The sequence below is a fragment of the Equus caballus genome, chromosome 26 (genome assembly GCF_041296265.1).
Source record: "Equus caballus isolate H_3958 breed thoroughbred chromosome 26, TB-T2T, whole genome shotgun sequence".
Taxonomy (NCBI): Eukaryota; Metazoa; Chordata; class Mammalia; order Perissodactyla; family Equidae; genus Equus; species Equus caballus.
In genome coordinates, this window is record NC_091709.1 from 31,548,643 (window position 1) to 31,576,409 (window position 27,767).

The following is a 27,767-nucleotide window of genomic DNA, read 5'->3' on the forward strand; positions in this document are numbered from 1 at the left end:
AACCACTAGGCCATCAGGGCTGGCTCATTCCCCTCCCTTCTTGAAAGACATAACCTCATTCTACTTTCCTTGCTTGAAGACCATCCAGAAGCTTGCAAAGGTGTCAGGCGCCTTACAAGACGATGCTTGCCCTCCTCAGGGGCTGCATCAACTCCCCACCCCCATAGTCCCCACCCCATGCTCCTCACAACCAGAACAATAACTACCACCAAATCAGAACTTCCGTATCAGACGTGATATCTTTACCAAAGCAGACTAACAGGCTCTGGTGTGGTTATTGATCCAATGAATGCATTATTTTTTAAAGTCATTAGAAAGTAGGATTAGAAGCAGTTCACAAGTAATAAATAATAGCGTTTATCCATTGTCTTGCCCAAGGGCTATGTTAAATTTCCTGCTCTTGGTCATAACATATATCCAAAGGGCCTTTGTCCAACTGGATATTCTGCAGAATGCTCATTGGTCCCCAAGGTTGATGGCATCATGTCTATTGAAACTGATAAGCAAGTAATGCCAATTTTGGATGCTTTGGTAAGAAATGTGCACTCCAGAGGATGAGAAATAAACTCTAAAACATTCAAGAGCCTACCACAGTGGTGTCATTTTTAGGGCTGTGGTTGTTAGGGGCAACCTGAGATATCCCTTCCAAAGCCAAGGACAAGTCATTGAACTCTGCGTCTTCTTCCATTAAATCAGAAGCACAAAGTTGGTAGATTTCTTCAAGTCCGCAGTTAGGAACATTACTCCAGCCCATTTATTAAGTGATGTGGAAGGTCTCTTGTTGTAAGTGGGGCACAGAGAAAGATATGGCTTGTGGCTGCTACAAGCAGTCTTGCCCATAAGGCCATTCTATCCAGTAGACACTGTAGTTCTGTAAGTATCTGTGGTTTAAAACAAAGCCAAAAGACATCATGTGGAGTCCGTGGCAAACTCCGAAAGGAGATTTGTAATAAAGATTCCTAGTGTCCGGGAGCAAGGTCATGCCATCTGTAATAGGGAAGTCCACACCATTAGAAAAGCAGCTTCAGGGGCTGGCCAGGTGGCACAGCGGTTAAGTGCACATGTTCCACTTAGGTGGCCTGGGGGTTGCCGGTTTGGATCCTGAGAGTGGACCTGCACACTGCGTGTCAAGCCATGCTGTGGTAGGCATCCCACATAAAATAGAGGACGATAGGCACAGGTGTTAGTTGAGGGCCAGTCTTCCTCAGCAAAAAGAGGAGGATTTGCAGCAGATGTTAGCTTAGGGCCAATCTTCCTCAAAAAAAAAAAAAAAAATAGCAGCTTTAGGCATGCTACTGAGCCCTGACGGAGACAGAGCATACAACCAGGGGATGCCAAGTGGCCTTGTGACCAGAAATACTCAATAGGAGCTGGGTACTCTGAGAGCCCTCAACTCATGAGTCTGGGTGACAGAGAGAGCTGATGATTATCAATGATTATCTGTTGGTAATTTCCAAAGAGAAAATAACACAGGGAACTAGAGGTGGGAACGTTTTAGTCCTTCCCTCTCTGTATCTCAGAAAAAACAAGAATTCTCGTACTTACATGATATTCGAAGCTCTAGTGAGATATATGAGATGATGACGTCTTCTTCTGAAAATGTGGTGTTTTAAAATAAGTCAAAATTATTGGAAACCATTTATAGGAAGAAAATGTAGTGATAAACTCTAAAAACATTAGTCACGATATTAAGCTCCATTCTCATTCTGTAAAACTTCGCAATGGTCTTCAATTGATTTTCAGCTTTTACACCCAAGGAAATCTAGACTAGGTGATATAAGCATTTATCAATCCAAGGAAGATGACAAATGATACAAACACCCTCTGAGAACAGTTTGGGACCAAAAAGGATATTCATCCCACTAGGGAAGATCCAGCAAATAAGAATACCAGTTTGTATTATTTAAAAAAGTGAGTCATGGTAGTTTCCCCAAGCCACAACTTCAGTAACTCTCTTTGCCCCCTTAATGTGGGTTTTGAAGGTATTGGAGGAGGTTGAAGTACTCCAGTAGGGTCCCAGACTTGCATGAACAAATGACACACGTGTCATATCTGTCTCATTGTTCTACAAAATGACTATTTCCGTGATCCATGAGCTATGTGCCTGCACATTCTCAAGAAGGAGTCAATTACTTTCATTTAATACTTTGAGAGTGAATACTGGAGATTTTTGCATATACAACCTTATACACCTCAGGGATCCTAATGAAGACAAACACTTGAATAAATTTACCATGAAAACTGAGGACTATTGAGCAACAAATGTGAAGCTGCAAGTGGTACTGGTGATTAAATTGCATTGTGTAATGATCACAGATGGGCTTCTCGTTACTATCCCTTCCACTGAGCTCTGTTTAATTAATTTATTCTCTGTTTAAAAAAGGGAAAAGCAAATGAAAGTTGTAAATAGACCATTAAAAACTAAGAATGGAAAAATGCCTTTAATGGTTATCTATTTAATTTGCTAATGAGATCACATCGTTAATTTAAATGTTTAAAAAGGAAATAATTGAAATTGTGCACTGATCTTCAATAATGTGACCCCTTATTTATTTATTTTTAAAGAAACTGCTTTGAATTTAGTTGACTCTTCCTCTGAGGTAGAAAAAACAGAACCTTAGAAGAGTTATAACACGATGACCAAACAGAATGCTTTCTGGAATGGAATAATTCCCATTCCTTCATAGCTAATTATACATTATTCAATATATCCACTTTAAATGATGTTTTCTGGTAAAAATATATATTACATCATATGTTAAATTATGTATTTCCTGATGGAATCAAATGTTTTATAATTTATGACAGGTATCAACAAATTGTGTCCCATGGGCTGACTACTTCTTTTTACTAAATAAAGTTTTATTGGAACACTGCTGTGCTCATTTGCTAGCATATGTCTATGGCAGCTTTCATTCTCGAATAGCGTGTCCATTAGTTATGGCCAGTACCTTATGACCCACAGAGCCAGCCCAAAATGTTTACCATCTGTCTCTTTACAGAAAGAGTTTGCTGACTTCTTGTCTAGTACATAAAATAATCTACAATACATTTTATTACATATATTATATACATAGCTGCCTTGTACTTTAAATTAGCAAGTAGTAACTGCTTAAAAAATTTCTCTCTCTCTATTCTCCTAATAGGTGTAGAAATATGCTCTGTTTTTACTTAAAGTATCAGAAGAAAGTGGGAAAGAAAGAGTATTGGTTTATTTTTTGGGGGAGGCGGGGGTCAGTACTTCTTGAGAAACTCTGGAGAAGATTCTAATAAAAGCCAAGATCACCCAGTTCCTGGTATTGAGTTGAGATCTGCTCTGCCAGTTCCTGGGAAGTATCTAGAAGGATTTCAAAGAAGACTGTATCCGGTGACACAGAGTTCTCCAGCTGTGACCTTGGATCTACTGTTGGGGTGACTTTTGAATGAGATGAACACAATTTGCTTCCTTTCTTTAAAAGGAATTGAAAACTTGACCCAGTAAAATAAGTTATTTGAATAATTTGAAAGAATTATATTTATTTTATTAACTATATAATATAAATATGTAAGATAAATGACATAATATAGAAATTACATAATTATAAAAATAACTATTTTTAATTTAACAAACAAATATGGCATTTCTCCTAGAAAATGATCATTTAGAACTTTTAAGCTATGACGACATGTTAGAAATATGATCTTGAGGAAACTGTGTCTCTGAGTGTGTTTTTTTCTTTCTCTCTGGCACCAAGCATTAACTAGATCTTTTGCATGGGGACAAAATGAAAAACAATTTCGGTTGGCTGATGTGAGTAGTGGGGGTTGGAAAACTTGATCTGGCCAGAGAGGGTTGTTTGCTAGGGAAGAGGATCTCGGTGTGGGGCCGTTTTAAGAGGGGGTACAAAGGTTTTGGATTTAATTCCAGGAAAAGTCAGAACTGGGTAGGTCATTATATAAATCCAGGAATTCAGTCAGTGTGCATGAGGTCAGGATTCTGGGAGGTCTGTCCATGCAGGAAAAGAAAGCCAACAAGAAGCTTTGAGCAGGCAGGATCTAGGTCCCTGGGTGGCACATGGAAAGGAAGGGCAAAATTATATACTTAAACGTTAGTTTCTCATCACATGGATCGGGCCTCAGGGCAGGAACGCAGCCTACAGAAGGAACAGGGAAATGGGTGGAGTGACAACCTTTTGGATTCCAAAGGCAATATCAAGACATTTGACCTGAGCCATCTGGAAGTTAACGAATGATAGTAAATTGAGGACTGACCCCAGACAAAGGTACTTGGAGCCAGGACAGAGACATTTGAGAGGAATTGTGCCTGTTTCTCGCTCTTAGAGGTAAACTGTTTGAAATTCCCTGCCTCTCTGGAGGGTGAGATGAGACACTTCTGGCAGGATCGGCCTTACAGTGGTGGATAGTCTAAGCTGCTGAGTTGGCCAGAAGACAGAAAACAAGGCAGGGTCTGATGTATTCATTGCAGCTTCCTTTGAAGCCATTAAACACGTCTGAATTACACAACTTAATCCACTCAACTTGAGAATGGAAAAAGGTAATGGGGAGGGTTCTCTGACATCTCAAAATATACTTATTGAACTAAGAAACAGTAGCTGAAAGGTCTTATCATAGATTTTTTTTTTTTTTTGTCATTCTCAGATCAGTCAGATATTGTGAAACTGATAATGACTTTAATTTGGCAATCTGGTTCGTATCTCCTGTGTTTTAGCTTTTAATTCCTGCTTACTTCATCTATTTCATACCAGATCCTGATTTCAGAGTTTCTAACCCCAGTATGGTAACCCTTGTTTTTTCCAGGAATTGACAGTTGGATCTGTGCTCTTGACCTGTAATGTACTCCGCCTTCAATGAACCTGCTTTAATGACGCAGCGGAAAGGCTCAAATCCCTTCCATATGCAAAGTCATGACCTTGCTCTTTTCACACTACTTTTGTTTTGCTTTTACAAAATCTACCCAGCTGGATTGTTGTCCGATAAGCATGCCAATGCCGCCTTGCGCAGGGCACTCACTCAGAGGTAGTGCTTCAAGAATATTTGTTTATTAAATTATGATGACAATCAAAGGCTTTTAGTAATTATTAGATTAACTTGTATCATGATGGGAAATCACAAGAGAATGTCATGAACTCTAGCTTTCAATTCTGAAGTCTAAATAAGTATATATATATATATTTGTGTGTATATATATATATATATATATATACATATTTGAGTTTTGAGAATTTACGTGTTTACCACTGCTTCTCTAAATTATTAAAGAGATTAAAATAGATATCTAGAGGATGGAAATTTAATTACAAATGCTTTAAAATGGGAAATTCACAGGGAGAGTAGTTGTATTGACTTCTAAATGCTTGCTTCAAATTGAAAGGAAAGCTATTGAACATAATAGATTTATATCATTCTCATAGGCTTAATTGAGAGAAGTATACTTCTTATAAATGCTAGGGAAACATACGCTTACTGTATTTTAGATTTAGGTCTGGTTTGTGAAGGTATAAGCTAAATAATTCTATTTCAATTATACATAAAATCATAAAGATACTGTTTTTGAAAATAAAGATTGATATGTGAAGAGTTGCAGGGAAGTTCGAGATAGTGTGGAATTTAATTTAGTAGCAAATCAACTGGCCATTACAAGAGAAAGCAAAAAATGATGATAGGTTGGGAAGAGATTTAAGAAGGAAAGTCAGATTGGATGGTTCTTCCCTGCAGTGCAGACATTGAAAACCATTTTTCAAAGCCCAGGTAAGAAAACAAGTCAATGACATTGAGACAGAAGAGATAAAAAGATCACGGAGGGATGACTCTTCACTTTGGGCTTGACCATCCCAAGATTCTGCATCGACACTTTGCAGAAGCACAATCTAATTTTGACTAAGAAATCTAGATTTTGTTAGGTTTTTGGTAATTCTAATTTACCAAGTAATCACTGTGTAAAGACACTAATTCAATACACAAGGGACCGATGACTACTTTACAGGCATTTACTGTGTTTTGCAATATGAACTTTGCAGCCAACTGGTAGTTCCTGGGATGATTTCAGATCGTATATTAATGACCATTTAAAAATGCTAGTTTAGGTATTAAAATATGAATTTGAAAATGTAACTGGCACATTAAAACCATGATTTAGGTAGTTGCCCAAGTCTTTTTTTCCCCCCCATAAGTTATGTAAGTTAAAAGTGTGGGACCAGTCCTGTGGCAGAGTGGTTAAGTTCATGCACTCCTCTCAGTGGCCTGGGGTTCACCAGTTTGGATCCTGGGTACCAACCCATGCACCACTCATCAGGCCACGCTGTGGCGGCATCATACGGAGAAGACCTAGACTGACATACCACTAGGATATACAACTATGGACTGGGGCTTTGGGGAGAAAAAGAAAAAAGAACAAGAAGATTGGCAACAGATGTTAGCTCAGGGCCAATTTTCCTCACTAAAAAGCAAAATAAATACGAAATAAAAACACTTTAAAAAAGATGTCAGAGTGAATCTAAAGTGAAATGTTAAATATATAACAAAGCGTGTAGCATACAGATTTGGCAAAATGTACGAAAGTAATGTGAAATTAACTGATGTTTTGGAAACCCTGAAATGGAGTTCTTATGAGACTAGATCTTTTCAGGAATTGAAGTGCTCCAGTTCACTGCTGAGTAAGATATTTATGAAGTCAAATTGGAAATCAGAAAGTTGATTGGTAAGCTTAGACTCAACAGCAAAGGCATTTGGCTGGTTTCGATAACTGTATCAGGAGGTCATGTAAAACTCAGGAATCTGCTTTGGAACAATGTAGTCTTGTCATAGTCTATGATGTTGGAGATATTGTAGATATACGTGTACTTTTTACAATATGGAAGAGTCCCCTCTGTTACAAAGGGATAGTCTTTATAGGATCATTTTGTAGGAGCATCCAGAGAGGCTCCTGAAACATTATTAACACTCATGAAGAAAACAAAGTCTGTGTCATCTTCTAAGGAGAGCAACAGCCCTGGGAAGGCAGCTTCCCCCTGAGGGAGGCAGCTGCGGAACAATGTACTCTCCGCAGGAAATTCCAGACTTCAGTCAATGGAGAGGTACTTTGATTGAGTATGAAATAAGGTTATATTCCACTCTGCTGTTATTTCTTAACCCTCTGTTTCTAGTCTGTAAAATAACTTACAGACTTGCTGAGAAGATTAAACGAAATGTCACATGGCAGGCACTCAATAATAATATTATGATTTTTTGTGCTGAGTAGCTGGTCGTGTTTTTTTTGTGAGAATGGCGATTGCAAAATTGAAGAAACCGTATTACTTGGAGCGACGTGTGGGGAGTGCGGGCAGCCTTAAGTATAGACCTGAAGTCACTCAAAGGGAAAACATTCTTTCCACTGTGGAGCTCTGGCAGTGACGGCTGCTGGGGTGGCAGCAGCAGCTGTGGTAATAACAGAGTCGAGGAAGCAACAAGATTGACCTGGCAGTGTCAGGGGGAGTTAACAGCAGCGGGAGGGAAGGAACACCTTGAACTTCCAGGGAACATCTGGGGAGAGGAAGGATGAATGACTATTTTTTTGAAGATTGGCCCTGAGCTAACATCTGTTGCCAATCTTCGTCTTCTCTTTTTCTCTCCCCAAAGCCCCAGGGCATCGTTGTATATCCTAGTTGTAAGTCATTCTAGTTCTTCTCTGTGGGATGCTGCCACAGCATAGCTTGATGAGCAATGTGTAGGTCTGCGCCCAGGATCCGAACTGGTGAACCCTGGGCTGCACTATTGGAGGGTGCGAACTTAACCACTTGGCCACAGCACTGGCCCCCAGGATGAATGATTTTAAGTCCTAGTACAAGGAGGGGCTTGGTAGCAATGTAACATGATGGTAAAATGATGGATTCTGAAATTGAAAAGTTTCAGTACCAGTTGTGTGCCTTTGGACAAATTATTTAGCTTCTTAAAGTCTGTTCTCTCATCTCTAATGAGGATTTTAGCATTGATGCCTATCTCAGAGCATTGTTGGGAGAATCAAATGAGAAATTCAGGTAAAGTGCCCAGTCCAGTCAAAGCATTCAGTAAATACTGGCTCCCAAAGAAAAACAAAAAAATGAACGAACAGAAACGAAATGAAGCACTGTTATCCGCCATGCTGTCGCGTTGAGAAACAAAAGAATGGATTTTTGTAACTGAATACATTCATCCTGAGCCTCGACACCGTGCACACAGGGAATCCACGATCTCTATAAAATTGAGTGTGTTTTTCTTTTTTCATACCGAAGCGACAGGTTTCATACTGAACTGTCTGATTTTGGCACTTACTACCAACGCCAAAACAGCAGGGATGTCTTGTCCACATTTAATTTCATTTTCGGAGTGTTCTTTGTCAGAATGCCAGTGAGCTCCATCTCTGGACATACTTTTGGAATAACGATGAGCAGCCTTTCTTCTCAACGTTTAAAATAAAGTGCCCTTTATTTCCAGGGAATTAGTGACAAGCTAATATCTTTGAAAATATCTGCCCTAGCTGATTTGATAAAATGCACTACAGAAAAGAGAGGGCACCAAAGTAAGGACAGTGAGTACCAATTTCTCTAAAAAGTCAGTCTGCAGCCATGTGCCCCTTGGAATACACCACCACTGGGAAAGGCCTTCACTTGGAAGAGGATACCAAGGCTGCCTGCGGGTTTGATTCAAAGATTAACGGAAGATACCCACAAGAAAGGAGGATATGACTGAGGGTCTTCCTATAATAGGGTCCTCATGGGACAAAGAAATGATATTGAAATGTTAACATATCATGCTCGTGTACAATAATTTTACCCTTTTCTGTTTCTAGATCTTGAGTATTTAGTTATGGGTATTCCCAAAGCAAAAATTAATCCTTAGACTATGAATGACAAATTTGCCTTCAAGAGTGCAAAGACACCCAGAAAAAAGAATATTAAGTCAACTAAAAGAAGGCTATTGCCTAAATGCATCAGTGCAATGGACTTTTACTATCATTGCTTTTGTCCATGCAACACAGGAAATAACTGTGAAAACTGAAGAAGCTTATACAGGCCATTTTTATTTGCATTTGTCAGCTCTGCTGTGTCTTTGAAGTCACTATACAAAAATACCCCATTAAGCATTGAGGGGATGAAGAGGGAATGCTTTCTAGTTTGGGTTGTCCCCTCATTGATTTATGACAGATTAAATGAAAGGTAATGCCAAGGTGAATATCCAAAAATAAATTCATCTGTCTTCTCCAAAAATGATTTTCAGAATCGAGAGAGGAGAGAGAGAAAGGAAGAGAGAGAGATAAATATCTATATCTAATTAAATTCTGAAAAGGGAGAGATTAACACCAACTGGAAAGGTGGGAATGGATTTCCTGAAGGTTCTGGAAGCTGTTTCAGTGTCTTGGACAAGACCAGAGTCTGGCTTCAGATAATCTCTGTTCAAACTAGACTTTACCACTTGCTAATAGTGTAGCCTTGGTCAAGTTACTTGGTATCCTGTACCTTAGTGCCTTCACCTCTCAAAAAGCGGTCATAATGGAATCCACTTCGTTGCTTGGAAGTATTAAATAAATTACTAAATGAAAAGCACATAACACACCACATGGCATGTAGTCAACTCTACTTAAGTGTTAGTTGTCATTGTTATAGAAAAGTATTCATGTTAGTTAGTCATTTGCACTTATGTTCCCCTTGTATGTTCTACCATGAACTTGTTTTCTGACCCTATAATTCTAGGATTACAGTGTGGACTATCGTCTCCTTCACATCTCGTGTACGTTTGTAAAGATGCATATTTGTCTTGGCTGCCAGCCATAGCATGTGAGTCTAATGTTTAAGGAAACTGATGTAATTTTGAAGAGAGGAATTTTTTTTAAGTCTTCATGAATTAGACACACCAGAACTAGTGACTTCTGAATCAAATTATGAAAGCTTATGTGTTTGAAATAAAAAAAGCTAAAGATGTTTCAATATGGACATTTCTAAGGTAATCCTTTTAACCGTGTCCTTCACCTAAAGTAACAGGATGCAACGTTGAGACTAATTTTAATTTTGATAGCCTGAATTTCTGTACTGTTTTAGATACAGTTTAATCATAGTTTGTTAAGGACCTCTGTGGCGTAATGGAAAGTTGATTGGATCTGAAATTAGATCCAATTGAAATGCTTTCCAAACTGTTGTCTGTAGGAAATAGGTCCTGCAAGACTTTTACAAGTATTCTTTGAAGAGAGATTTCTTTGGGCTAATTAGTAGCAGAATGCTGAGTTAGCGGATTTGAGTTCAGAATTCAGCTCTTCCATTTATAGGATATGTAACTTTGAAGAAGTCACAAGTTTTCTGAACCCCATTTATAAGAAACCAAAAATGCCATCTCACAAGTTTTTTTTATTGTTGTTGGAATAGATAAGATAACATACGTGAAAAGACTCAACAAACGTATCCTTGATGTATGTTGATGGACTCAGCTTTAGAATTCACAATGAAAAAGGCCTAAAATTGGGCATCCATTCATGTGGTTGACATTCAAGTTTAGAGAGAAAGTAACTCCCATAGGAAGTGCAAAAATTTTCTGCTTATTAGGAAGAGTTCTATCTGCAATTTCAGACTCAGATATGAATAGAGAAATTGATATTGCTATTAACACTTTTAAAAGTATTGTTTATTGTATGGGCATATTTTCTCTTTGATACTTTTTCTTAATGTATGCTTTTCTTTGGTGAGGAAAGTTGGCCCTGAGCTAACATCTGTTGCCAATCTTCCTCTTCTTATTTTTTTCTCCCCAAAGCGCCAGTACATAGTTGTACATCCTAGTTGTAAGTCCTTCTAGTTCTTCCGTGTGAGATGCCGCCACAGCATGGCTTGATAAGCAGTGTGCAGGGCCACTCCCAGGATCCAAACTGGTGAACCCCACGCCGCTGAAGCAGAGCATGCAAAGTTAACCACTATGCCACCAGGTCGGCCCCAATACTTTTTTCTAATATACAATATTTCTTTAATATGTTTTACCAATGGTTAAAACAATAAAACTGGAGAAAGAAAAAAAAATCGGAATGGGATTTGAATAGGAAGCAGGAAAACATTTAAAATTTTACTATGTTAAACCCCTCAATTATAATGGACTCAATTATAAAAATAGTTTAGTGCTGATGTGTTTAGAAAACCTATGAAAATAATAGTTGAAAAGCTGCTATGTCTCAAAAAACAAAGCACAAACACTAACATGTATGGGAGAGAAAGTGGAACAATCAGAAATCGTGCACACTGCTGGTGGGAGTGTAAAGTGTGCAGCCACTGTGGAAAGTGATTTGGGAGTACCGACTAAAGCTAGATGTAGCCATAGCCGGTGGATGACCTGCAATTTCAGAACATACGTTTACCAAAAGACATGCACTAGAATCTTAAATAGCAGAACTATTTAAAATAGCCACAAAGTGGAAACTAACCAAATGACCCTCACCAGTAGAATGGACAAGTAAGCCATGTCTACTCAATGGAATGCTATGGAGCAAGAGAATTAAGAAGCTAGAACTTAAGCAATAATGCACATCCGCCTCACAAACAAATTTGAGTGACAGAATCTGTTGCCGGTGCATTGGGTTCTTGTCCCCTAGGATAGAAATCAAGAGAGACAACAAACGGAAGTAAAAAAGTAAAAGTTGCTTAGCTTGTGCCCAGGAGAGGCACAAGCGAGCTGGTGCAGAGAGGAAAGGGGCAGGTGACCAGCTCCTTATGGAGGGGGATTGTGAGGCTTTTATTAGGCAAAGGTTGGGGAGGAGGGCCTTGTCATGACATCGAGAGGTGGGGTTGTGCTTGCGCCTGCGCTGTCACGTAGCATGCTACTACCTGTGACAAATGTATCATTAGCATGCTAGCTCTCCACCCCTAGGTGTGATTTTTACTGTGCCAATGGGGCTAGGGTGACCTTCAGTGGATTCCTGGGTGCTAGGGCGCATGCGTATACCTGGGAAAGTCCCAAAGCTGCGGAATGTGGATCTTCGTGGTCTCTATCTGATTCTCCCAGCTTGTGGATTGGCTAGGGGCCTTCCCTTGTTAGATCAGGGGCCTTGCAGACGGCCCTGTCTTGTTAAGCTGGTTCCTGTCTTAAACCCAGACATAAAAGAGTGCATACTGTGTGATTTTATTTATGTAAAACAGCCAAAATCTATGTACCTTAGAAGCTAGGATGGTGATTACCTCGGAGAGGCAGTGACTGGAACTCAGCCGGCCTGCTGGGGACCTGGACAGATTCTGTTTCTTGATCTGGTGCTGGTTACGTGGATGTGTTCGGTTTGTAAAAATTTATTGAGCCTTATATTTAGGTTTTGAGTACTCTTCTGTGGTATATTTTACTTTAGTAAAAAGATAAAAAAGAACATTCAAAAATTTTTTAAAAATTAATTTAAAAAACCTTAGCCCGCAGACTGTGTATCTAACTTCAAAACTGAGGATTATCTCTAGGTGTTATCCGAGATGCCCAATGACTGGTTTCTGCTTTGTGTAAGTTGCTTTCCTTTTCTTTTTACACAACGTTAAGGTTGACCTGCTGTGACGTCATGGTTCTCTATTCGCTCGTGGCTCATGAACCACTTCTCTCCTTAAGTTAAGTAGCCTTCAAGCATCAACTAGTAAGAGCCTCAAGACCAGGCTGTGTAACAGGCCATTTTTAAATCAAGTAGCTGTCCTTCTTTGTGACTTAGCTAAAGCTGGCCTATCTCCAGTCACCATAGAAGACAAAGACCAAACACAGCAATTATTACTCTGTCAAATGCAGTTAAGTCAAATCCAAAGAGCTTAAACATGCAGATAACTGTGGATCATCGCTGGTGGTGCTGACAAGAGACTGTAGCAAATAGAAAAGGAATCCTAAAAATTTCTACTATAGGAATTCGCAGCAAAATCTCGAGAAGAACTTAGCAAGTAATAAAATTATTCTGCAAAATGAAAATAATCTGCAGATGAGTATCAGTTATGAATTTTAATAAAACCATAAGGTTTTTTTCTCTTTTTTGAGGAAGATTAGCCCTGAGCTAACATCTGCTGCTGATCCTCCTCTTTTTGCTGAGGAAGACTGGCCCTGAGCTAACATCCATGTGTCCATCCTCCTCTACTTTATATGTTGGACACCTGCCACAGCATGGCTTGTCAAGTGGTATGGTGTCGGCGCCGGGGATCTCAACCGGCGAACCTCGGGCTGCCGGAGCGGAACGTGTGAACTTAACTGCTGTGCCACCGGTGCGGCCCCACTATAAGGTTTATGAATGTATTTTCTAATATATGGGCTTCTAGTTTTCCTCTTTATCTTCTTCCTTCTCCCCTAAAACGTTGGAGCTTTTCCACTCTTACTTCTCATCTTTGCCTGTTTTCATTTCTCACAGCTCACTCAGATAATATAGACTTACAACATGAAAACAGGAAGGATACTGAGTAGCACTGAGAGTCATTAAAATGTATATCCCCAGAAAATTACAAGTAAGGAATTGGATAAATAAACAAAACTGACGATGATTCGAAGATTCATTTGCTAATTTTGCAGTCTTATAGGAAAATGGGAGTGATTTCTTTTCCTTCAGTAGTGGCATATTCCAGCTGCTAAACTAAATTTAAATACATTGAAATATTGCTAATGATATGTCTAAATAAACTTTAAAATATTATTAAGAAATGAATAGATTAATGTATGAGGAAAAATAAATTTATAGCAGCAGCTTTGTAATATGCAAGACTAAACTGTTTATGTCTGATACATTAGATATCCAATAATTTAATCACAATGATTTTTAAAGTTTAAGACCGTGAGAAAGACTTTTTGTTTGTTTTGAGGAAGATTAGCCCTGAGCTAATATCTGCTGCCAATCCTCCTCTATTTTGCTGAGGAAGATTGGCCCTGAGCTAACATCTGTGCCCATCTTCCTCTATTTTATATGCAGGATGCCTGCCACAGCATGGCTTGATAAGCGATGCGTAGGTCTGCACCCGGGATCCGAACTGGTGAACTCCGGGTCATCAAAGTAGAGTGCATGAACTTAACTGCTACACCACCAGGCGGGCCCTGAGAAAGAATTTTTTGAAATACTAAAAAGCATTAAATTTTCCTTCAGCTCATGATGGTGCCATGGCAAGTCCTTACACTTAGGGTTATTTTTGAAATAAAAAATGCGATCAATGAAATACATAAAAAAGAAGACACTGTAAAAGCTCTTTAAAACTACGATAACAATAAATAACTTGGCTCACAGCAGGATTTAGGTGAGCAATCATCTCCTAAGCCGTCCGTGGACAAACATTCCATGTTTAATTGCGCTGTTAGCAGTAGGTTATTATCATTAAACTATAGTTTGAGTGGTAAGTTCTGTTAGTTTCATTGCATTGCATTTCCTCATTAAAGTGGTACTTCTGGTGAGGCTGCTGCTAAATTTAGCAACAAAAAAATCTTACATTGTGTTACAACCAGTATAAGATACTCCAGCACATCATTTTCACTGTTCCGTGCTGAATTCTACTTACTGATCTCAAAGTACATGTCTCCTCATTGCTTTCGTGTAATCACTTATGGCAAATATATATAAAAGAGCGTTAACAATGAATTGCTCGGTGACTCACAGACAAGGTGACGCAGAGGAATCACACATTAACACATTTCTCAATGGGTAAATTATAGAAATAGGGATTTGACTATTAAGCAACAGATTGAGAAAGCAAACAATACAGTAAAAAATGTTGATTCCCTGTACCATTTGGGCATATAAACCTCTCCTAATGCATTTGTTTTAGAGACCTTACCTATTACTGAATCCAGAATCTTCCTTAAGTCAAAGTCACTTTCTTTTTAGCTTATCTGATATTTTGAATAGATACACATTACAGTCCTCTCTCTTTTGTTTTGGAGGAAGATTGGCCCTGAGCTAACATCTGTATCCATCTTCCTCTATTTTACATATGGTACACCTGCTACAGCATGGCTTGACAAGCGGTGCTAGATATGTGCCCAGGATCCGAACCAGCAGACCCCAGACTACCAAAGTAGAGCATGTAAACTTAACTGCTACACCGCCTGGCCAGCCCTGAAACATATTACATTTTTATTAGTAAATTCTTTTTCCATGACCATTCATGAATGAATAACTTAGACGTTTATTTAAAATAATGGTTAAGTTTGCACACTCCCCTTCAGTGGCCCAGGGTTTCACAGGTTCGGATCCTGGGCGTGGACATGACACCACTCATCAGGCCACGCTGAGGTGGCATCCCACATGGCACAACTAGAAGGACCCACAACTGAAAAAAAAAAAAAAAATATATATATATATATACACAACCATATACTGGGGGGATTTGGGGAGAAAAGCAGAAAAAAAAAAGAAGATTGGCAACAGTTGTTAGCTCAGGTGCCCATCTTTAAAAAAAAAGTTACTTATTATGCACAGTCTTTTTTTTTTTTAAAGATTTTATTTTTTTCCTTTTTCTCCCCAAAGCCCCCCAGTACATAGTTGTATATTCTTCGTTGTGGGTCCTTCTAGTTGTGGCATGTGGGACGCTGCCTCAGCGTGGTTTGATGAGCAGTGCCATGTCCGCGCCCAGGATTCGAACCAACGAAACACTGGGCTGCCTGCAGCGAAGCGCGCAAACTTAACCACTCAGCCACGGGGCCAGCCCCTATGCACAGTCTTTTTATGTTGCCCCAAAGTCAAACACTTTTTGTTTAGATGAAACTCTCCATGTGCTATTCTTGGAATCAAGTTTAGTTCCCTGAGCCGTATCAGAAACATTTCAGCCTTATGCTGCATATAACAATTTCAAAAGGCATTTTTATTTTGACAATGACAGTGAGTGGCGAGATGATAAAATGGCTTCTCCCTGCAGTTAGAGTTACTGTGGAACACGACTGTTCTGCCTCTGCTCCTACCTGTTGCAAGGTCTTGAAAATCCACTTTATCCCTCTGGGCCTCAGATTCTTCATCTGTGAAATTGAGCCAACGACCCAAGAGGATCGTATCTGAGCTTACATCCAATTATATGTGCGTGATATTTTCTCAAGTTCAAATAAAAATTTTAAACATCCCCTTCTGTGGGATTTCGTCAGGAATATGGAAATTTGATATCCAATATTGGAGTTTCATAGTTAGAACATCTGAAGCTGTTCATAGAACAAAACATGGCAATAAAAGCTAAATATTAGGCTTTTGAGAGACAGATTTTATTGATTTCCAATAAATTATGATGGCGGACTGTTAGCTATCAACTCTACAGCATTTTATCACTCTCCTTCCTTCCTAAAATAAACCCTTAGTTTTTTGCAAAAATATGACCTGGTACCTATATTTCAGGGATGTCTAGGCTCCTCCAAGCTTTGCCAATAATCTTAATTAGTTTATTTAAATAAAGGTAATTCTATACTTTTTGACTGGATTGATTTAGAAAGGTTATTGTGACATAAGTCTTGCCAGTGAGACTTTAGAAGTACCTGCTTGATGGCTTCTGGGAAAGGATTCTTCTTTCTTCAAAGGAACTGAGAAAGGGAATTCTCTCCTGGTCATAGAGTATTGTGTAAAGATTTGGAACTTGGGTTTGAAGCAGCCACCTTGTCACCATGAGCATATGTATCATATAGGATCCAGTAAGAAATCAGAAGACACAGCAGTTTTTTTACATAGAGAAATTAGCGTAAAGAATTATTAATCATGTATCAGAGAATTAAAAAGAAATTTAAGATATCATTGGCATGGGAACTGCAGGAAGCATGTGTCACTCTTACAGCTAAGGGAACAGAGGAAAGAGGTTGGAATTATTAAAACTTTGAAGATAGACGAAGGGGTCCAACCAAACTATGATTCTGACTTCTGAGGAGGGAACACCAACTAGCTGGCTCTGCTATCTCAAAGGGTGAAACGAGACTGGTCCTGGGACTCTAGAGCACCTGCAAACGGCAATCATCTGCTGGTACAGGAAGGATATGTCAATACCTGTGGGAAGAGCTGTTGTGTGGTTCACCTGACAGGAACAGGAAGGAAACTAAGGGGAGTCTGTCTCTTCTCCACTACTCCTGTCCAGTCTCCCTCTCACGCCCCCTAATGGCAGAGTCACCAGAGAGCCACCTGGCCGGGTAGAAATGTGGTTTGCAGTATCCCAGACCCAGGATCATATGCCAAGTACAAAAGGTGTGGCTTTGGAGTTGATAGACAAATGCTTAATGATCAGCACAGGGTATACGTCTGAGGACAAACATCATCATTATGAAGACAGAAGAATGGGAAATGACATCATCCAGCTCCTAAATTAGCCAACTCTGAAAACTCTCCACATTGTGGGGGATCAGAATTGGCCACCCCAAAATGTGCCTCTTTGGCACAAGGATTACTTTGGGCTGGTTGCTTTTAAGAAACTGCAGACAGGGGAGAAGCTCTGAAAAGTAGAAGTTACCCTTTGTAAGAGACGTTTACATTTGTAAGGGAGATCTCCATCTGTAAAGGTGTCTCCCTCTCTGTACCAGGAAGAAGGGGGGATGACCTTCTCTCTAGAAACTCTGATCAATGCAGAAGGCAAGGGCTTACATCTGCATAATAACCTTGCTCCTGTTAACTGGGGTTTTCTGATAATATCCCATAACTTACTCCCCCCACCCCCAACACTCTCCTTGGTCTTTAGCTGAAGTTAGCATTTAAGATAACAGCTTCTGCCATTTTGGCAAGTTGCTCAGCTTTCCTGAGTTTCTCTCATATATACATGTTATGAAGTGTTGTTTGGTTTTCTCCTGTTATCCTATCTCATGTCAATTTAATTCATAGCCCAGTCAGAAGGACCTAGAGGGTAGAGGAATTTTCTTCTGCTCCTACAATATCATGCTTTATGTGCACTATCATAAACTCCCACTGTTTAAGCTCGCTGAGTTAGAGCGTCTCTTTCTTGCTGCTTAAAGTATCCAAATTGGCTAAAGTGCAGGTAAATGGTCACTCTGAATTAGTGATCATACCAGTAAAAATTGGCATAACAAATAGACAATTCTAAGGTTAAACAATTTTTTTGAAGGTATCTACATTTTGACATGACAGCTATATTCAAAAAAGAATTATCAAGGTATGTGCAAGAATTTATGTACACTTTTATTCTTCACAGTATCATTTTAACAACACCACCCAAAAAGTTTTAAAATAGTTTTCAAATGCCATTTACGTAAGAATCAGACTCACAGTATTGAAATTGAGTATCATTTCAGTTCTCTAAATAACCTGCGGATTCTTTCTCTCTCTCATTCTCTCTTGCCCTCTCTCTCTCTCTCACATGCACACACACGCACCACACACATTAAACCCAGCAATATCCAAAGACTAAGATGAATCTACACCAAGTTTTAAATATAGATTGATAGAGCTACAATAGCATATGAATGAGAATTACAGGTGGCTATTTCAATTTTCTCTAGGATTTTCTAAATTGCCTTTTTTCCTCTTCAGTGAATATATATTCTTTTTGTAATTACAAAAAGTATTTTTAAAATATTTGTTCTTTTAGGTCTTTTTTTTTTAAAAGATTGGCACCTGAGCTAACATCTGTTGCCCGTCTTCTTCTTTTTCTTCTTCTTCTTCTCTATAAAGCCCCCCAGGACATCGTTGCATATTCTAGTTGTAGGTCCTTCTGGCTCTGCTATGTGGGGAACCACCTCAGCATGGCTTGATGAGTGGTGCTAGGTCCACACCCAGGATCCGAACCAGTGAAAGCATTCATTGAGGTGTCTCTAAGGCCTACAATGGTCCCTGATATATAGTATGAGCTCAATAAATACTTGTTGAAAAAAGAATTAACCTGCTAAATGCATGTCTGTGATATGTGCATAATACTAATATTATTTCTTATGCTAAATAAGGTAGGCAGTAAAGGAATTAAGGTATCATCCTCATGAATAAGAGATTAAAAATCAAAAGTTTCTAGTGAGATTAAGAAGATCAAATAAAATACCACAGACAGAGGCCCCTGCCTAGTCATTTGATACCATCTAGAAATACTAATGTCTTTGTTAATGACTTTCATAGTACAGGTTTTTGCTAAAGCTGAGAATGGAAATATTCCTGTCTAAGGGTATGAGAGGTAAATACCCAGTGGAGAGGGAGGCAAATGCTTTTTACAGAGAATTCAAATACATTTGTTGATGATGTGGAAAACCAATTCTAAGAAAAGTCGACCTTTAAATGTTGGGATACCTCTTGCAATTCCGGTTATACTTGTATAGAGACTAAAAGGGTGGCGGCCTTGTAGCGGTTCCTACAAAAACTGGCTGGTGCCCCAGCTGCTGTTGAGACCCATTGAAACCTGGCAGGAAAATTAAACTTCAGCTCTTTCATCCCCCTTTCTTCTGCTGCTTGTTTGCTTTGGAGCTTTGGACCACACTCGTTAATGAGTGTTAACAAGGCCTTTTAAAAAGAGCAAGTAGTAAGGAGACAAATAACAAAAGAGTGAAGGAGAGAAGTCAAACAAAATGCAGGAATAGAGAGGAAAGCAAAACAGAAAGAAGCAAGTCCAAAATTCTAAAGTGACTGTATTCAAATACAGATGCGGATGATGATCTGGTTCATTACCAAACCTTGGAAACAGCATCTTCCAAAAATCCATCATTTCCTTTAAATTAAATTTCCTCAATGTGCAAGTTACTGAAAGTGAAGTCACATCATAATAAAGATCATACTAAACCAAATTCAATTACTGAGTTGTAGATTCACCCCGGCTGTTCGAATCTTTGAAATGACTGGACCACCAACATTTTTGTCAGTTTTATTTCCTTAAAAAATAAATAGTTTTGATGTTTGTGGCACTTTTGTTAGTGACTAGAAAATTGAAAGCAACCAAATACTGGTTTTGTTTTATTTGGATATCATCTGAATCAACAGTTCTTAGAAAACATATGTACTGTTTTAGTTTATTAGAATACTGCTTAGCATCTTGAATAATAATTTACTCATTGATATATGAGTGACTTGAAAGAGGTTAAACAATCATGTAAGTACCCAAATTGACCTTTGTGAATAATTTGTGTACCAGACACTCACAATTAAGATAGTACTAAAAGGTTAATTACAAAATCATTTAATCCCAACTTATTAATTCATTCAAATAGTATTTATCAAGCACTTCCTATGTGCCAAGCACCGTTCTAGATACTTGGGATATACATCAGTCAGCTCTTTGCTGGGGCTGTGTTACCTAACACCCAGCCCTTAATCCTAGTGGGTTACAAGAACATGTATGTCTTGCTCATGGATCTGTGATCTGTCTGTAGCTCTGCTGGGCTATGCCGGGCTAGGGTGAGTTTGGAGTTTGCATATGTCTGCTATGCCTGTCCATCATTCTAGGAACATGCCCCAAAAAACAGCAGCTACAATGGACATACTCTGTTCATGGAAGAAAGACTCTGTTTAAAAGTGGCACACTGTCGTTTCTGCTCACATTCCATTGACCAGAATAAGTAACAGAGCCAAGTTCGACATCAGTGGGGCAGTAATGTCTCTCATTCTTATGGGAGATGGATAATAATACCATAATATAATAAAAATACATTAATGTATGTTAGAAGATAAAATTTTAAATAAAGTGGTATAACACTCATTGAAAAGGTGAGCTTTGAGCAAAGACTTAAAGGACGGATGGATTTAGCTATGAGAATATTTAGAAGAAAATTATTGCAGGCTGAGGGACTAACCTTTGCTAAAGTCCTAAACTGAGTCTGCTTAGCATGTCAGAGAAAGAACAAGGAGCTGACGTATCTGGAGTAAGATGGACAGGAGGGAGAGAAGTAGTGGATGAGGTCGGAGAGGTAATGAGGCTAGTTATCCCAATGAACTGATTGTGTAGGTCCTTCAAGGCCATTATAAGGACTTTGGCTTTCATTGTGCTTAAATTATGGAACCATTGAAGGAGAAAACATAGGTCTGGTGACCCCCAATTCAGAAGCACCAGCATCTAGATGGTATTCAAAAAAGTCATGGGACAAGAGGAAATCACCAAGGAACTAGTATACATCATGAAAGTAAAGAAGACTAAGGACAGAGCTGCAAAATCTAAGTGCTTTTCTTGTCTAATCACTCTTCTCATTCAGAAAATGTCTATCTAGCCATGCAAGCTAGCTATCTATTGTGGTGAAATAGCTGTTGTCTTTTCTAATTACTAGAATTGTGCCTTTTGTTTGCTAAACATTTTGAACCTACTCTGATCTGATGAATTTCTACAGACGTTTATCCGGTCTCTTCTTCTGTTTCCAGCAATGGAGCAAGCACACTTCTTCATCAGTCGGCCCATGACTTTGTTGGCTATCCCTAGTCATCAGGAAATTCTTCCTTGTAGTTATATGATGTTGCTCTCCCTATAACTTCCAGCCTTTTGTTCCAGTCCTGGCCTTAGACAAGTCACAAGGTAAGTCTAGTAATTCTTTCATTTTTCCGGTGGTTCAAATAATTGTAAGAAGCTATCTTCCCCTTAAGTCCTATTAATTCCTCAAGGCCAATAGTTTAACGTCCTTCACTGTATCATGTAATATGGTTATTTAAGCCTCTACACTATTCTGATCACTCTCTTTCGGGTATTCTCTAGTTTGTGGGTTAAAATCAAAGTGACTTCAAAAAAGGTCTTCTTCCCATTGTGGAAGACAATGGATTCATATTCTGTTTTTTAGAATTATCATTATTTTAGGAATGCTTCAATTTTATAATTTCCTCATAGACTATGACTTATTCATATTAGGCAAATTGTATAAAATACTCTAAATAACATTAATCACTGCCTATGAAAATATCTAATATGTAGATTCAAATCTCCTACTCACATTTTCTTTCACTTTTTTGAAAGGAAAACTTTAAACAATTTTATTAGGACATAATTTTAAAATCACTCCTGTTTCAAATGAACTTAAATGCTCAGCTTATTCTGAAACCCCGATTTAGTCACTTGAAGGCCTTCCTCTTCTTTATGACAATATATAACAATGTGAGTGAAAATTCATTTCTTAGATGTTCCCATACATTCTGAGTAAGCTTATTCTTAATTCAGCCATGGGATCTCCCCAAAATTGTTTAATTCTACAAATCCTGCCAGAAAATGCAACTCTTCTGGCTTTTAGTACGGTCATGTTTTCCTTCTCTCAAAATTCTTGTCATTTCCACTTCACCAACCAGGTAACTTTTTTTTTTTTAGGCTGGCACCTGAGCTAACATCTGTTGCCAATCTTCTTTTTTTTTCCTCTTCTTCTCCCCAAAGCCCCGCAGTATGTAGTTGTATATTCTAGTTGCAGGTCCTTCTGGCTGTGCTATGTGGGATGCCGCCTCAGCATGGCCTGATGAGTGGTGCTAGGTCTGCACCCAGGATCCAAACTAGCAAAGCCCTGGGCCACCAACGTGGAGCACACGAACTTAACCACTCGGCCACAGGGCTGGCCCCCCAGATAACTATTTTTTATAGGAATAAAGTAAGAGAAAAATACTTCTAATAACAAAAGTAATAGTAATAACGTTTATTAAAAGCTTTCTATGTACTGGAACTGTTCTAAGTGCTGCACATTTGTGCTTTATTCCTTTAATCATCACAAAAATACCTTCATTTTTAAGGATGAAGTAGCAAAAGCACAAAAGGATAAGAAACTTGCTCATCATTAATTAAGTGAACTGGGCAAACAAGGATAAGTGGTCATACCAGGATTCTACCTCCAACAATCTGCTCTAGAGGGTGCACCGTTGACCACTAAGTAGTTCATGTGTCAGTTGAGTTGACATATCAATTTCATTCAAAATTCGGTGAATACTCATTGAGCACCATCTATATTCAAGGCATAGTTCTATTTACTCTGTGTTCTACACAGTATAGTGGAAAAATAGAAGGAGCTATTACTGAGTCTGCCAGTCTGAGAGTACGTGACAATGAAAGTGACGTTGCAATGGATCTTTAAAGGTGAGTTTAATTCCACCACAGTGGAGTAGCATGCATGAAGAGGGGACAGTCTATTAGCAAGATATTTGATGCAAAAGGAAGGAAAAAAGATGGGAGTACAGCTGCATAAAAGAAAATATTGTGTAATGGAAATAGTGTGATTGGGGCATAAGGTACCTTTGAGGGCGAAAAAGGAGGAGAAGGAGATAAGTTTCAAAAGACAGTCTGGCTGTGAGTCTGTGATCAGGAACTTGGACTTGTCCTGAAAGCAACAGGGTCATCTGTGAATGTTTCAGATTTTTGCGGGGAGACTCCTACTTTCAAAGTTAAAAAAGATGTGTGTCGTGATCTGTATTACGTCCTCAGGTCTATCAGTCTGTGTGATGGAACCCAGAGCATATGAACCAAGGAATTTTTTTGTAGTTACAATTAGCTCTGGCATTTAGAGAGCTCATTAAATCTGAACCCAACTCCTCAATGCTGTTGCAAATCCCAACAGCTACACAATTATAAGTACAACGATGTGAGGACAGATAGATATTTGCTTAGTAGCTACCCAAGTATAAGCAGTCTATATAGAGGTGGACCAAGTTCAACTTCACTTGAACTTCAATTGAACTTCACTTGAAGTCCTGATTTCTCCAATTATGGGACATAACTGTCATCTAGACGTACACTTCCAACAGTACTTCACTTTTCAAGAAATTTGAAAACTACTTTTTCCATCATCCCGTACTGTAAAATAGTGACTCAACATAGTCCTGAAACTGGCACCAAGATGAAACTCTAAAACTAATCTGTGCCCGAGATTAGACTGGGCCATGTCTCTGCAGGTGCTGTCATTGTCAAGTGCAGAGCCTCAATCACCATCAAGGCAGAGGAGATATAACAAATTACTCGACTTTCTCTAATGTAAACAAATCCTCACTTTTTATAGTCCTTGAGAGTTTATTAAATACTATTTTATACATTACATTGTGTAAAACAATGTATTTTAACCATATTAAAGGATATTACATGAGCAATATGATTGCTTAAACAGCATTTTCTTTAAAAAATATTTTAAAGTGAAATTGATTTTGAAATTCATCTAATCCAAACTTCTCGTTTTTGGATGAGAAACTGAAGTCTAGTGAAACAAGAAAACTCACCTAAATTCATAAATGAATCCAGATTTTCTGCATCCCAGTTCACTGCTCTTGCCATCACTCCATGTGGGCACATAGCAACTTTGTGTAACAGGCAGGTCCTGGGATTGGTCTGTATTTTGTAGACAAATTTGAGGTTCTCATAAGTCCACTAGCTTCCCTAAGGTCAGGTGGTTAATGAGTGGCTCTACCATGGGTATATATTTTAAAGCGTGAAGGATAGCATATTGTCTTAAAATAACTGCATATTTTATTCATTAAGCAAGTACTTTTTAAACAGGTTATTGCAATTTGCAAGTGGATTTTACTGAATAATTTTATTTTTCAACAAAACTAATTTTTAATCAATACTTGATAATCCTTAAACTCGTGATCGAATGCATAGCCAGTTCAGAGAGCTTTGACTAGCTTCGTCTTGCCCTTCCCATTGTGCCTTCACTAACGTGGACTCAGAAAATGCACACAGTAATAATGAAATCCAGATGAAATTGGATCTTACAAAAACAAAGTCATTTTTGTCACCTAAGCATGTTTACTTCAGTGAAAATGTCTATAAAATATTTTCATCAATTATTCTATCTTAGTAAGTACAGGCTAGAAAGTATAATTGAAGCTTTCTTTGATGATCAGAGGACTTCAGTGTTCTAAAGCTAATTTTTTTTATTATTATTCTTTCTATAGCACTGCCAGCTATCACATTTGGAGAGATGTGATCCACTGGGTTTCCAACTCAAAATGTTGGCAACAGAATTGATTTTTATTTAATAAGTTGCAATGCCATGTTGTGTTCGAAAGACAATATTCTTTTATATATATATATGTGGCAATAATCAGGTTTTATTTTTATTTAATACTATGTTCTTGAGGTTGAGAACATGCAATGTTTTCTGATTAAGTGGGTACTGATTAGATAAAGCACCACTGTATTGTCAATAAAAATCCTCTGCTTCTTGGTGGCATAAGCATATCATCAGCTCTTTAGAATTAAAATAGTGGGAACATAATTTTAGTGGTAGAATTTCATAACTTTGTTTTTTGGTGAGGAAGATTGTTCCTGAACTAACCACTGTGGCAATCTTCCTCTATTTTGTATGTGAGACACTGCCACAGCATGGCTTGATGAGCAGTGTGTGGGTCTGCACCCAGGATCCAAACCAGCGAACCCCAGGCAGCTGAAGCAGAACACACAAGCTTAACCACCATGCTACCAGGCTGGTTCCAGAATTTCATAACTTTTGAATACTACATTAACAAATACCCACCAAGAATCAAAAAGAAAAATGAGGAAATGTAATCCCACATGATCTTACTCAATAATAATGTTTTTACAATATAGCTTGAATTTATAATTGCTTGAGAAATATTTTCTTATGCTTTCATTTCCATTTCCACTTGTTCTTCAGATTTTTTATTGTGTATCTAATAAGTTCTAGGCAGCAAAGACAAGAGATAAACATTAATGAAATGACCCTTCCCATTATTGAAAATCAGTCTATGAGAGAGTTCAAAGCATTGCCATAGTATTTGCTAAGTTCAGTGATCAAGATGGACAAGTTCTATAGCAGTATTGTCCAATAGAAATAGAAAGAGAGCCACAAGTGTGAGCCACATATGGAATTTTAAATTTCATATTAGCCACAATAAAAAGGTAAGAATGAACAGGTGAAGTTTATTTTAATGATATATTTCACTTAACATATGCAGAATATTTTCATTTCTGTATGTAATCAACACAAAAAAGGATTAATGAGATATTTTACATTCTTTTTCCCTATTAAGTCTTTGAAATCCAGCATGTATTTCACACTTACATGGTGCACCTCAATTTAGACCAACCACAGTTCAAATGCTCTGTATCCGCACGTGGCTAGTGGCTACCATATTGGACAGCACAGGTCTAGATGCATGAAAGGGATGATTATTCACACCTGAGAAAATCCGGGATGCCTCACTGAGGCAGGGCCTCTTGAACTAGGACAGAGAATGTGTGAAGCTTTGAGAAGTGGAGCAGTGTAAAGAGCTTCAAGTCAAGTCGTATGTATGGCTAGGATGAAGGAGGAGCAGGAGAGGAGGATGGAGAGGCCAACAGGGACCAGCCTTCGAAGGGCCTTGCCTCCCACTCTACATCTAGATAGCTCCCATCCAATAACTCCTCTGCCCTATAACAAGCCTGTGTTACTGAATCTCAGTGACCTGATCCTATTAGGAAAAAAAAGGTTTAATTAAATTTCTTTGCAACAAAAAAAAATTCATCAATAAATAAATGTCAATCATAAGAAAAAAGACCATATGTCTTCACTTTGAGGCTGCTGGTGAAACCACTGGCCCAGTCTTTCACCTTCCTGGCTGTTTCTTACTTTGAAAGGCAAATTTGCAAATGACTGGGAAACCTACAGGATTAGCTCATGTTTTTCTTGGCCTCTTGAGATTTTGCTCTCCAGATGCCCACACTACTTGTTTGAATCCTGTGCTGGCAGAAGATGGTAAAATATTTGGATTCAGCAGGAAGAAGGGGAGAAAAAAGTGTTGAGAAACGTTTGGGGCCTTCAGTTTCCTTTTACATGACATTCTTTCACACATTCATTTGTCAGGGCCAGTGATTCCTAATATTGCAGCCACAACCACAGACTTCTGACCTTTACTTAAGAGAGAGTATTTATTTAAATATAGACTCTTGGGCAAGGACAGAATGCCCTAGAGAGAAGCCATTCACTTTTCTTCAGAGTAACCTACCCTTGTACTTTTCCAATTGAGGAAGCACATTGTAATAGTCTATGATCTCTAGAAACTGTGTCCTACAAGCTGTGCTCAGGAATATTTGCTAAGTTTGTTTTGTGGGTATTTAGCTTGGCTTTGTTTTCACTTAGTTTTTAAAAGAAAAAAGAAGTGTGAGATGAAGAAACTTCTATGTGGAAAAACAATTTTTCCCCCATCCAACGAATATGAGACAATGTCACATGAAATATAACTTAATCATCTATGCTCATCTCATTTTTTTATATCCTTTCTTTCTATATTGGATCTAAATTTAAATATGTGTGTGTTTTTATATATTGTGAAGCTTTAACTACATATTCATTTTTCTTCCTCTTACCTTTCTCCTTAGAAGCTGATTTTCTCCAATGCTCTATTTTACAACCATTTCTCTCTCAGTATTTACCTTCCCTCTCAAACCACTCAAGCTTAGTGGCTTAAAACAACACAAATTTAGGGGGCTAGCCCCATGGCCCAGTGATTAAGTTAATGCACTCCGCTTCGGCAGCCCAGGGTTGCTGGATTGGATCCTGGACACAGACCTAGCACTACTCATCAAGCCATGCCGTGACAGCATCCCACATAGAAGAACTATAATGACCTACAACTAGGATACACAACCATGTACTAGGGCTTTGGGGAGAAAAAAAAGAGAAACATTGGCAACAGATGTCAGCTCAGGGCCAATCTTCCTCACCAAAAAAAAAAAAGCACACTAAAAAACAACATATATTTATTATCTCACAGTTCTGGAGGTCAGCAGTCCTAAAATCAAAGTGTTGGCAGGCTGTGTTCCCTGGCTTCTTCCATGTTCCAGAGACCACCTGCTTGTGGGCCCTTCCTTCATCTTCCCCGCCAGCAGAGTAGCATCTTCAAATCTCTCTTTCTAGGACCTCTGCTTCCTTCTTCATAACTCCTTCTCTGACTCTCCTGTTTCTATCTTTCTCTGTAAAGACCCTTGTTATTCTATTTAGCCACCTGGGAAATCTAGGATAAT